At 42.4% G+C, this 13,001-nt stretch overlaps 1 pseudogene; it reads left to right on the top strand.

Moving 5' to 3' along the window:
- Positions 1 to 291: 291 nt before the first annotated feature.
- Positions 292 to 1,156, top strand: LOC122101853 (annotated as a pseudogene).
- The last annotated feature ends 11,845 nt before the right edge of the window (positions 1,157 to 13,001 follow it).

The raw sequence follows: 13,001 nt of genomic DNA, 5'->3' as shown, positions 1-13,001 counted from the left end.
TATACCTCCAATACAAACTAGAGCATTGAAGCCAGCAACTTCAATATATCACTGTAGGTGTTTATTTCTCCTGTGGGAGAAAGAGATTTGGGGAGAGAATTATGAAACAAACCCAAGCCTATAACACGGTGCATTTCAGTTCCATTTAAATACTTTTAGTGAGCAGCGCCTGAACATCCTGTTCACCAGTACACCAGAAGAAACACACTAGACAAAGAACTTGCCTCAAGAGCAAGACTGAAGTATATTAGTGTGGGTGAGTTAGCTCAAAAAGTCTGACCAGCAGATATCATGGAGTGTGGCAAGATGGCTTCTCCCAAAAACATGCTGGAAGATGCACAGACGAAGGCACAAATCCTGAAGGATATAGGATTACAGAATATGAGCCAAGAGTTATAAACCAGATGTTGGAGTTTGCTTTTCATTATGTGACCCCAATTCTAGATGGTGCTAAGATTTATTCAAGCCACGTTAGGAAAACCACTGTTGATGCAGATGATGTACAATTGGCCATCCAGTGTTGGGTTGACCAATTCTTTACTTTTTCCTCTCCCAAGAGATTTCCTGTTGGACATTGCAAAGAGATCAATCCCCTTTGCCATTATTGATCAAACCATATTCAGATCCTAGAATGCCACCTGATAGATATTACCTGCTAGCTTCAAACTGTAGGCTTAAGTCTTTACCAGAAAAAGACATCTACTACTTTTGTAGGAAGAACAATCATTCTACAGTTAAGCGTTGGCTCAGTCAGTAGCAGACCAAGCCCTCCCTTACTGGGCACAGCAATCCCTCAGACAATGTCTACCTCAATGAAAGTGGGAACTCCAATGTCCCTCCCAGGGCAAGGGTTGACAGTACAGATGCTTGCTTCTTGTTCCCTTGTTGTAAACCATCATTTCCTGCAATATCAGCAGTTCAGAATGTTTGGATCAATACATCATTAATTGGTTCCAAAAATACTCATATTACCACTAAAATGATGTCACAAAACACAACCAATTAGTTGTCAAAAGTCCTGGAAAGTATGATGATAATGATGACTATGATAATTTGTAATCTATCCTTGATGCATGTAACATGTATTCTTGGTCTTGAATCTATTGTACTGAAATTAAACAAGCATGCTGTGTGTTTTCAAGTTGTATTTTAGAAACTTTTTTTTTTTAAATTTTATTTTATTTTATTTGAGAACATACTGTACAGAGGGGTTACAATTACATGGGCAGGATAATGCATACATTTCTTACCAAGCATTGCAGCCTCCTCCTTTGTTTACCCTTCACCTCCCTTCCCAGCATATTTTAGAAACTTTATAAGTAATATTAAATATGCAAGTTATTTATGAAAGTTAATTATAAAATTTTTTTAGGTAAGTTAGCATGCTTAATAGGGTCAATTGTCTGAGCACCCATTTGAAAAGTTAGCATCAAGTTTTCAGCTGAATTAAAAGAAAAGTTTTAGTCAAGCTCTGGTGCCTGTAACTCTAGCTATGCAGGAGGCTGAGATCTGAGGATCATGGTTTGAAGCCAGCCCAGGCAGAAAAGTCCATGAGACTCTTATCTGCAATTAAACACCAAAAAACTGGAAGTGGAGCCGTGGTTCAAGTGGTAGAGCACTAACCTTAAGCAAAACAAAACAAAACAAAACACAACAAAAAAACCTCAGTGGCCAGGCTCTGAGTTCAAGTTCCAGGAACTCCCTCACACAAACAATTTTTTTTATTGGCATAGATTGATTGAACAAAAGTGTCTTATGGTGATATTTACAACATGCGTATAATTAATTTACATTGATAAAAAATCACATCATTTATATCAATCTTTCTCAACCGCACGACTCCCTCATTCTAGCGCCTTTTTAATGTTTATTTTTGGAGGCTTTCATTATGCTATTTTGTACTTCTTGAATATTCACCACCCCACCCCACCATCTCTTTTCTTCCCCTCTCACACTCACCATTGCTCTCCTATACATCCCCTCCTTTACAATCATGTCACATCATCATTTCGGGTACAGATTTTACATCTGAGTGATTTGTTTTTCAGGGTTTGCTTAGCTAATGTTTTTGTTCTTTACTTTTTTTTTTTTTTTGGCCAGTCGTAGGGGGGCTTGAACTCGGGGCCTGTGTGCTGTCCCAGAGACTCTTTGTGCTCAAAGCTAGAGCTCTAACAGTTGAGCCACTTCTGGATTTTTCTGAGTAGAGTCTTACAGACTTTTCTGCCTGGGCTGGCTTTGAACTGTGATCCTCAGATCTCAGCCTCCTGAGTAGTTAGGATTATTGGCCTGAGCCACGGGCACCTGGCTTGTTTTTTACCTCCTCCTCTTCTTTCTCTCCTCCCCTCCCCTTTTCTCTTTAGGCATTGTGCCTTGCACATGCTCAACACATGCTGTGTCCCTGAGCTACACTCCAAGCCCCTAAGCTTCTTGACTGTGTTGATGACCTTGCATAATTTTAATTTCTTATTCCATTAAAAGAGACCCTGTCAGCGTTGGAGAATGGAGACGGAAGGAAGTGAGACATTCAGAGAGTTCTCGAAGTGGAAGCTTGATCTAGGTGACAGTACCAGCATCTCATTCAACCTACTCTTCATGAAATATAAACCTATAGGCTCTGAGGGACAGTGCTGTCCCCGGGCTCAGGATGTGAGGGCAAGCTGCATTCCTCTGCACTTCCCTTCTCCCTGGGGTTCAGGAGGGATTCAGCCCCCTGACCTGGCCCTACTCACAAGTTTGAGTCTGACTTCTCAGGCTCTCCATCTGCCAATTTAAAGTTTCATTTATCATTTCACCTGGGGATGCTGGCATTCTATCAGAAACCTGTTGTGGGGTTACGTGGCTTAGGAGGAGGCGTGAAGAACAGGCCAGCTGGGGCTCTGCTTTCTAATGACTTAGTTGTTTAAGGTCTTCACAAGGAGAGTCTATGTTCCACTCTTGCTCCCATGTTTCCTTGCTTTGGGATTAGGGTGGCTGGCATGAAATCTGTGGTGTGAGTATTTCCAGGCAGATCCTGGCAGGTGCAGCTGTGGCTTCTCCATGGATGGCTCCAAGCCTCCACCAGAGAGTCTGCAATGGGGAACTGCCTGGGTGCATTGTGCAGGCTTATCAGCAGGACAGGCACAGGACCAGCGGCCTTGTCAGAGCAGGGGCAACTGGTTCTTCCACTAGACTCCCAAGTTCAAAGGGAAGGAGCTGGACAATGAGCGAATAAGGCAAATGTGCACACTTCATGTGTTTGTAAATGCCAGAGAGAAAAACAAAGCAGGGGAAGGATTGGATACAGGCCAAGGCGGAGAATGAATGACTGGGGCCAGGGGGGAAGACTCTGTGTTTAATCCACAGGGTGAAGGAAAATCTCACTGTCACACAGTCAGACACCAGTAGTCCAGAAGGAGCTCAGGGAATCCTTATTTTAGGGCAGGGCATTAGAGCCTTAAGGGGAAAGAGGTGTGAAGGGCCTGAGGCAGGAAGGCTGCTGACTGTGCTTGAGAAATAGAGACCACTCTGGCCAGCGAGGACACCATGAGAGGGCAAGAGGAAGAAGGTAAGAGTCAGGCAGGAGGGTCCAGCATCCCCCTTAGTCATTTAACCACTGCAAGTTCATTTTTGAGTCTGGGCTGTCTGCAAAATCTTACATGTTGGAGTTTGCTTTTTTTTTTTTTTTTTTTTGAATGGAGGCATTTAGAGCATGAACTGAGGGCCAGAGAAAGCCTGTTGGAGTGGACCAGGGAGAAGGAAATCCAAGGAAAGATGGAATCTGCGGTGCTGAAACTGCAGAATTCCAATGGGGTGGAAATGACACACATGGTGGGAGAGAAAGAATAAATGCCGTGCAGTGATTTACTTCTGTACCTTTGGAAGACAAAAATCCAATCGCCCAGGACAACCTTTGAACTCCTTAACCAGATTGTGTGAAATCTGCTCGAATCCATGTGCATTTCTCAGAGGAAGGAGGGAAGTGCCCAGAAGTTTAGGCCAGAAGGGAAAACTTAGAGCAGATAATCTTAAGGTGGGTGAGCCGCAGTGGAGGTGGAGTGGGCTTTGCTTAGGCTCTTGTTTCTGGCTCTCAAGTAGCCAGTGGGAGATGGGCTCGATGCTTCTCTCTCATGGGGACAAAGAAGAATCCACAACACAGCGATAGTCGAGCAAGTGCGTTAAACTTAAGACAACTGCTATTTTTATGACTAGGAAATAAGGGTGCTAGGTCCTAAACCGTGAGTGCTGATAACCGGTCTCGCTACACACTTTTTTTAAAATTTTAATTTTTTTATTGTTCTTATAAAGATGATATACAGCAGGGATTACAGTTACATAAGTCAGGTAATGAGTACATTTCCTTTTGGACAAGGTTACCCCTTCCCTCGCTCTCTCCCATACCATTTTTGCCAAGGTAAAGCAAGTTTCTGCAGAGTGTTTTCCTCTCTCCTCTCTTCTCCCTCTTTCTCTCATCTCCCCTTTTCTCCCTTTCTTCCACTCGCTAGCTCCTCTCCTTTTTTTTACATTTAATATTTTCTAAATTTAAACTTACATTTTACTGTCAATGTGATATACGTAGGGGTTGCAGTTACATAAGTAAGGTAGTGAGTACATTCCTTTTTTTTTTTTGTGAGTACTCATTTCTTGTTGCACTAGTTACCCCCTCCCTCTTTTTTCTCCCACCTCCACCCCAAGTTGTACAGATCACATCCAACATAGTGTCTTGTGAGTCTCACTGTTACATTGGTTCCCCCTTTGTCCTTTGTCCCACCATTTTGTTTTTCCCCTTCCTTTCCCTAATTGAGATAAACATATACAATACTCAGGGTAGATGAATGGATCAAGAAAATGTGATATATATATATATGCATATATATGTATGTAATGGATTTATGTGCTTCCATCAGAAAGAATGACACGACCTCATTTGTAAGGAAATGGAAGAACTTCGGAAAAAAATCATATTAAATGAAGTAAGCCAGACCAAAGAAACATAGGTCTTATGGTTTTCCTTATTCGTCATAAATAGTATGCATCTAGGATAATCTTAGCAGATGAGCAGAACAGCTCAATAGCTACGTGCATATGACCATATAAGATGATGCTAAGTGAAATGAACTTTAAGACATGGACATAAGACGTTTTTCTTTGTTGTTGTTGTTGTTTATAATATACTATGTGATTTCTTGTTTCTTTTGTGTCCTTCCCCCCCCCCCCCCCCCCCCCCAACCTATGGTTTATCTCCTGTTTTCACTGTATTTGATTTTGGCTCCTCTCCTTTACTAAGAAAGTACTGAAGTTTAAACTTAGGGCCCTGTGCTTGCTGTGTAGGTGCTCTATTACTTGAGCTACATTCTCAGCCCCCTCCCCCACTTTTTCCCTTTGCTTTTTTGGTCCAGTTGTGGGGCCTGAACTCTGGGCCTGGGCGCTGTCCCTCAGCTCTTCAGCTCAAGGCTAGCACTCTACCACTTGAGCCACAAGGCCACTTCCGGCTTTTTTTTTCCTGCTTATGTGGTGCTGAGGAATCGAACCCAGGGCTCAAGCATGCAAGGCAAGCGCTCTACCACCGAGCCACCTTCCCAGCCCCTCCTTTTGCTTATTTTTTGCTATAGGGTCTTGTATTTTGGTCCAGACTGGTCTGGGACCATGATCTCCTTATTTATGCCTTCTCCAAGCTAAGATAATATATAATTTATTTGTTGAGACAGGGTCTTTCTAACTTTTGCCTGGGCTGACCTGACCTAGAATCATGATCTAGACTGCTTCCTGAGTAGAAGAAATTATAGGCATGAGCCTAGCACCTCCCTCACATCCATGGTTTGGAGATCAGCCTTATCATACATGAGTCCTGAAGAAAACTTTACTTGCTCCAAACTCAACACACCTGAGCTCCCCCAATAGGGTGAGAAGACTCTAGCTATGTGCTGGAATTTGAACTCTGTGCAGTTTCCTCACTGGGGTGGTGTTTCTGGTCTGGTCTGATTCTCATCTTGCCTAGAATTTCTGTCCAGGAGCAGGCAAGGGGCTAGGTGCTTAAACAATTTGACTACAAGGTGAACATGAAACATGTGGTCTCAGCTCCTCCTCATGGCAGCCCTGTGTGACCTGTTTGTGTTTTTTGTAGTTATTTGGTGAGCCAGGGCCTGGTTTAGGAGCAGACCACGCAGCTGACTACACCCACACTGGGGCTTTTGTTGTTGTTGTTGGTTGTGGGGCTTGAACTCTAGGCCTGGGCGCTGTCCCTGAACTCTTCAGCTCAAGGCTAGCACTCTACCACTTGAGCCACAACGCCACTTCTGGTTTTCTGGTGGTTTATTGGAGATAAGAGTCTCATGGACTTTCCTGCCCGGGCTGGCTTTGAACCATCATCCTCAGATCTCAGCCTCCTGAGTAGCTAGGATTACAGGTGTAAGCCACTGGTACCCGGCTCTGTCTGTTTTAAAACATGAACTCGGGCACTGTATTTCTCTCTCTCTCTCTCTGTTTTTTGTACCAGTGCTAGTACTTAAACCCAGGGCCTTGTGCTTTTGTTCAGCCTGCTTGCTTGTGCCTGGTGATCTACCACTTGAGCCATGACTCATTCTAGTCTGACTTTTTGCTGGTCAATTAGAGATGGAATCTTTCAGACTTTTCGGTCCAGGCTGGTTTCTAACAAGATCTTGCAGGTCTCAGCCTCCTGAGTAGCTAAGGATTACAAGCCACTGGTGCCCAGCTTGTCATGTACTGTATTTTTAATGATAATTATAGTCTAATGAATTATATACCCTATGGATAATATCATTTCTAATAATATCAAATGTTTGGAATCTCTATAGTCTATATATTATCTATCATAGAGCACACATGATAATATAATACATTGTAAAAGCGTCATTTCTTTGGTAGAGGATCCTGGAGTTTGAACTCAAGGCCTTGCTCTTGCTAGGCAGGTGTTCTAGAACTTGACCTACATTTGCAGCCCCTTTTTGCTTTAGGTTATTTTCAGATAGGGTCCAGCCTTTTTGCTTGGAATGCCTTAAATGTCAATTCTCCTGCTCCTTCCTCCTCCATAGCTGGGATTACAGTACCTACCACCACACCAGGCTCTAAACTATGATTTCTAATGACATTTTAGGTTGCACACCAATAGTGCAGTTGTCCACAAAGGCAAGTGGGCAAGTGAATGACTGTCCAGCCTGGTCTGCCATTTCATGTTGCGGGGGGAGGGGAGAGCACCTGTAATTTCCTCCCATTTTCAGCCCTGCAGCCAGACGATCTCATGCTCTGTCCTCGGCAGTGGTCCTGTCCAATTCTCCTTGGAGTTCTCCTTGGTTGTCTCTCTTCACTGACCTCTATGTTGTTGTTCCTCTTCTAACAATATTTTCCTTCCTGTTTCTTACGAAACTCTAGAGGCCTCCACTTCAGCTGCCTCGGTCCTGAGTGTTGGAGAATTTCTCTATGTCATCATAGCGCATCATAGAGATGACCACACTGCAGCCATAGCTCTCATGTCCTAGCTTTTTTCTAGACCATTAGAGGAACAAAGGAACAAAGGAATGTCCGTGGGGCCCAGTCCAGTGTTTCTAAGAGGAGAAACTGTGTCTATGCCTTGCGCCCTGAAAGGAGTGAGCCTGGTCATGGTCAAAGGGTTAGTGGAGATCTGTGTTTTGAATTCCAGTATTCCTACTTACCCACCACCACTCTCCTCACTGACCTCTGACCTCATTTCCTGCAGCTGGTTCTGGGTAATGCATTTCTGGCCTTGGGCTTGACTTTCTTTTGGATCTGATTTCTAACTTCCACTTCCAATGAGTTTACTTCTCCTCCTTATTCCTCTGGGCGACACCTCTAAGTATTGGAGGAGTACCTGGGTTCTTACCTTAGTACTGACTCATTCTCAGGCCTGGTTCATTCTAGACTTTGAAACAACAGCCCTTTGTATCAGTGGTGTGTCTGTCTGTGTGTGATGTGTGTGAGTGTAAAATTCTGGGGCAGTCTAGTTTGCATCAACAGTATCAAAGATATCCAAATTTGGTAACCAAACTTGGCTTCTGGTAAGATCCATCACTATGTGATGTTACATTTTGCTTTGATTGCTCCCATTTGCTCTGTCTAATGTATCTAAGGAATTTTTTTCCCACACAAATGGTTTTTGCTTGCACGAGTAGGGACTTGAACTGTGGATTAGACCTGTGTTAAAATTCTAGTTCCTCTGATTTCTTGTGGGGTGACCTTGAACATGCCCATAAAACTCTTAGCATAAACTGCTTGTTATAAGCCTTAAAGGTAGCTTTTTAATTTTTTTTTTTTTAGAAAAGCTTGTTCTGAGAATTATTGTGCAAAAGACCATTAGTAGAGGACAATATTCCTGTTGAGTTTATTTATTTATTTTTGGTTGGTTGTGGGGCTTGAACTCTGGGCCTGGGCGCTGTCCCTCAGCTCTTCAGCTCAAGGCTAGTGCTCTGCCACTTGAGCCACAATGCTCCTTCTGGTTTTCTGATGGTTTATTGGAGATAAGAGTTTCATGGACTTTGCTGCCTGGGTTGGCTTTGAACTGCGATCCTCAGATTTCAGCCTCCTGAGTAGCTAAGATTATAGGCCTGAGCCATTGGTACCCAGCCTGTTGAGAATTTTTTGTTGATCTGGTTGGATTGACTCTTCTGCCTGTAGGTGGGGTTAAAATTCATGGCGTAAGAGCTGGGCATCGGTTGCTTACGTCTGTAATCCTAGCTACTCAGGAGGCTAAGATCTGAGGATCCTGGTTCAAAGCTTGCCTAAGCAGTCACTCTCTGAGAGACTCTTTATCTCCAATTAACCAGTAAATGGCCAGAGTAGAGGTATGGCTCAAGTGGTAGAGCACCACCCTTGAAAGAAAAAGCCTAGGGAGAGCATGAGACTTGAGTTTAAGTCCTAATATCAGTGTGTATGTGCACATATGTGTATGCATATGCACATACTTTATGTTATGGAAGAAATAGAAATCCTTGCACATCACAGACCTTCAGAATCATACAAAATGGTTAGAAAATCTTATGTCTGATCTGCTAGTGGCAAAGATCTACAATCTTTTCTTCTGCTTTGTCCACTGGAAAGAACAGCTGGACACCAGGCTGCGTGTGCTTGTAAACAATTATTAAATTAGCCTGTAGACTTGTCTTCTCCAAGCAGAATGAACTCAGTTCTTTTAACCTTTTCTAAGCATGGTTTTGATTTTCCATCTCTTTAATCATCTCAGTGGTTCTCTTCTGAACCGTCTCCAAGTTCTCCGTGTCCTTCACTTTGCTGTGGAGCTCCCAATTGTTCAAAATACTCAGCAAAAAGGTTTTACTGCATGGACTGAGACCATGGCCTTTGGTTTAATAGCAAAGGTCATTTTTTAAGGTCTTTCTTCCATGTTATTTCCTTTGATCTTATCCTATTGTGCCTCATTCCTTTGATCATGATAATGTAGAGAGGTAGTTACAGTAACCTACATTTTTTTTTCAGGAGTGATACTTAGAGATTTGAAGGATTCCAAGGCTTCTGTGAATCTAGGGTGCCACTAGATAACGTGGATGAGCTCCAGCTCCCAATGTTTTCCCCATTGTGTCCAAGCTCATGCCTACAAACAATTTCTAAATGTACATGGTCATCTAAATAATTTTCTGCTCTATTTCCCAAGAACTTTTTTTTTCTACTCTAGATGGGTTGATCCATTAATCTTTCTCCTCCAAACCTTTCCAAGACCTCCCTTTGGCTTACCAATCCTTCTGTACTTTGTCTGATGTGTATTAAGGCTAAGTAGCTTGTGTTAAGCACAGTCTATGAATAAGGATTTGGACAGATGCATTTGGAATTGCTTTTATTTGAAAGGCACCAAGTTTTACCTTTAATGATTCATACTGTGTCAATTTTTTTTCCTGTAGGATTCTTCGCTCACTGTTACTATTAAAAAAGGGTATTTTATTAAAGAGGGAGTAGAGGTTGATCATAATAAGCCCTTCCTGGGATTGAGGCCTGGATAGCTCTCCTGTCTTCTTTTGCATGTGACCAAAATCTGTGCGGGAAGATGAGTCTGGTCAGGTGTGAGGCCAAGGACCCACTTTTTAGTGTTTATATAGTTGTTTTAGTGTTTATTTGGGTTGGTGTTCCCATTCTATAAAGTGATAAATCCACACAATGATAATCCAGGGATTTTTTTAAGGCCTACTCACAACACTACAAAACAAAAAGCTTACTCACCTGGATATTAAAAAAAATAAACTCATTGGTTGTTTGACTGAATCAGTAGGTCAATTAAAATATTTGAATGCATTCCCACACCCATTTGAAACAGCAGTTAACTTAAGAAAAATGCTGAGGAAGGGCAGTTGATAGTAGCGATTAGAGAAGAGAGGAAACAGCTCAGTGTTTCCAGACCTTGTCTGTCCAAGAATATTACCTGGGTGGGGAAATAATGTAATAAACCAGTCTCTCCTGGCTCTGCCATTCTGACTTAATTCATCTGGGGTGGAGCCCTGCATTAATTTTATTTAATGCTGCTCAGGTGACTTAAAGCAGTCATGGTTGAGATCTGATGGGTGAATGAATGGGAAGAGGTTGGAGTCTGAGGGCCATTGCTTCCTCAGGGCAAAGGCTTCCTCTTCTTGGTTCTTGGGTGCCCAGCTTTGATCAGACAGCTCTGTGGTTGGATAGCATGGCCAGGGCTTGAATGAGGCTGTTGTGGGAAGTATATGGATGGCTAGCATCAAGTTCCCCATCTTGACTGTGCTAGAAGCAAGTCAAGTTCTTTAGATCTTGGATCTGTTGACCTAGTTCTATAGGACCCTTTCTCTCTTACTGTTCAGGAGACCTAACAAAGATGTGGACCCTAGTGCCACTGGATTTCTAGCTTTCTAGGGAATATGCCCTTTTCCTCTAACTCACTTATTGAAACTGTGGCTTCTGATGTGATGGGAGTAGGAAACGGGGTCCTCATGACTGAAATTAGTGCCACCATCTTGTTTTCTGTCCACTGTGTAAGAATACATTAAAAAAGGGGGACATCTGTAACAAGGAAACAGGAAGAAGGGCCTTGCCAGGGCACAATTATCATTATTTTCACTTCCCCCTTCTGGTCCCCATTTTGTCCTTCTCCTCTTATATTTCTTTTTCATTTCCCCCAATTTTAGTAATATGTTAATGTCACTGTGATGTTTCCATATATGCTTTCGACATACCTTGACCAACCTCATTTCCTTTGATCTTTTCTTATTCCTCCCTTCCCCTCCTTAAAGCAATTTCAACATGCTTCATTAGTCCATTTTCATACATGTAGATGAAATTCTTCAACCATCTTCATCTTTCACTTTCTCCATTCACCCACTCTACTTTTATAATACCCACCCTTGAGCAAGACCTATTTTACATTCCTGTCATTACTTTTTAAGAATTATCTTTTAATTGTTCAAAGGGATTTCACCGTGGCATTTCACACATGTGCATATTATACAAAGGAATCCCATCTATTAGTGTTTCCTCACCTCTCCAACTCCCTATTGCTCAATGGTTTTAAGTGAGGTTCGTTATGCCATGTTCACATGCAGATGTAATGTATTTCAATCTTATTCACTCTCTAGCATTCTTTTTTTTTTGGGGGGGGGGGTCGGTCGTGGGGCCTGGGCACTGTCCCTGAGCTCTTCAGCTCAAGGCTAGTGCTCTACCACTTTGAACCACAGTGCCACTTCTGGTTTTCTGGTGGCTAATTGGACATAAGAGTCTCATGGACTTTCCTGCCTGGGCTGGCTTTGAACCTCAATCCTCAGATCTCAGCCTCCTGAGTAGCTATGATTTCGGGTGTGAGCCACCGGTGCCCGGCTCTAGCATTCTTTTTTTCTCTCCCTTCTCTCCTTAATTTCCTAACTGCAAACATAGTTGTAATTGTGGGATTATGATCATGTATCTCTTAATACATAGGTTTATCTTTTAAGTGTGGCTTCCACATGTGAAAGAAAACGTGACTTTTGCCCTTCTGAATCTGGCTTGCATTGTGCTGTCTAGTTTCACCCATCATTTTATTTTTCTTTATAGCTGAATAAGACTCCATTATGTGTATAGTCCACATGTTTTCCTTTACTCATTGGTTGGTGGACACCTAGGCGGATTCCACAGTTTGGCCGCTGTGAATAATGCTAAACATGAGGGTGGCAAGGATCTCTATTATATTTCGATTTCCATTTCTTTGGCTATGTGTACAAGAATGGTATGACGAGTTAATAAGGAAGGTCTATTTATAATGTTTTGAGCAACCTCCATACTGATTTCCATAGTGGATGCCCTAATTTACATCCCCAGCAACAGTGCAATATTGTTCCCAGCATTGATTATTGTTTGTGTTCTTAGTAATTGTTTTTTGAATTCAGGGCCTTTCACTTGCTTGGCTGGCTTGCTCAAGTGGCTGGTGCTCTGTCACTTGAACCATATTTCCAGCTTGGCTTTTTTGCTTGTTATTTTGGAAATGAGATCTTATAGACTTTTCAGCATGGGCTAGCTTTGAATTGTGATCCTTTGTTATCTCAGCCTCCGGAAGAGCTAGAATCACAGGCATGAACTATTGGTGCCTGTTCTTAATGATAGCCATTCTGTCTGGGATGGAATGGAACCTCAATGATGTTTTTCTTTTGGCTCAGGATGGGGTGTGTGTGTATGTGTGTGGAATGACGGGTGTTTGAACTCAGGGCCTTGCTCTCGCTAGGCAGCTGCTCTTACTTGTGAGCCATGCCTCCAGCCTTTCAATGATGTTTTGATTTACATTTTCCTTATGGTTAAGGATGTTGAAATATTTTAACTCTTTTATTTATTTCTCTAATTATCAATTGGATCATTTATTCTTTTTTGTGTGTGTGTGTTTATACTGACATTTGAATTCAAGGGCCTCATGCTCCCTTGCTTTTTTACTCATAGATGACACTCTACCACTTTGGACCATAACCCTCAGATCTCAGCCTCTTGAGTAGCTAGAATTACAGGTGTGAGCCACTGGCTGCTAGATTATTTATTCTCTTAGTGTTTAATTTTGGAGTCATGTA

Source organism: Dipodomys spectabilis, unplaced genomic scaffold, assembly GCF_019054845.1.
Source record: "Dipodomys spectabilis isolate Male_0828 unplaced genomic scaffold, ASM1905484v1 ptg000697l, whole genome shotgun sequence".
NCBI lineage: Eukaryota > Metazoa > Chordata > Mammalia > Rodentia > Heteromyidae > Dipodomys > Dipodomys spectabilis.
The sequence above is the reverse complement of the archived record's forward strand: the minus strand, read 5'-3'. Positions and strand labels throughout refer to the sequence as shown.